The sequence below is a fragment of the Cryptomeria japonica genome, chromosome 1 (assembly GCF_030272615.1).
Source record: "Cryptomeria japonica chromosome 1, Sugi_1.0, whole genome shotgun sequence".
In the NCBI taxonomy this organism is placed as follows: Eukaryota; Viridiplantae; Streptophyta; class Pinopsida; order Cupressales; family Cupressaceae; genus Cryptomeria; species Cryptomeria japonica.
The window spans coordinates 443,296,198-443,297,029 of NC_081405.1; positions in this window are offsets into that span (position 1 = coordinate 443,296,198).

Sequence of the window (832 nt, forward strand, 5' to 3'; positions counted from 1 at the left end):
TTAATTAACGATCTTCAGACCATTTTTAGGTGTATACATTTTGCCCCTCTTTGAAGCGAGGTGTGATGACACGTTGATTCAAATAATAGTCTCGTTTTGATGATGACATTGGTTCGATAGGATGCCCTAGCTATTAATTGATAGATTGCGATATGATGATGCCCCATCGGGAGATCGATTGAGATAATTGACCTGTGGAGTTTTGTGATTTTTTTGCGAATTTGATATCTCGATTAGAAATGATTTGATTTCTGCAACTGTGTTTGATGAAAATGCGAGTTCTACATTCATGGTGATGTGGTTCTTGATTATTGATAAAGCTTGATTGGTTAGATTGATAAGATCGAGATTCAGTCTAGTTTCAGGAATGACACCTCTTGTATAAGACAAAGATGATCAAAGCGTCTGGTTTTAGGAACAATATATCCTGTATAAGACATGATCAGAACGTCTGGTTTCAGGAAAGATACATCCTATATAAGACATGATAAAATAGATGATATGTGATCGATTGATAGAGTTGATAAGATTGATTGTATAAAGAACTGAGAGTTTGTTGATATCAAGTTGCAAGAAGATTTAGATATGCTGATGTTGGTTATGTTGAGAGGGTAGCATAAGATTTTCGCTAGGTCGACAATATCTGGAGAGATATGAGTCATCAGTCTGATTGCATATACACTTGTGATGATACCTTGATGATTCCTGCGATAGATTTAACCTTGGATAAAATGAGCATGCGGGATCCCATGCAAGAATGAAATGCAAGGTTAAATGCAAATGCAAATGAAATGCAAAGCTACGATCAAACCAGTCACTGGATTATTGCATT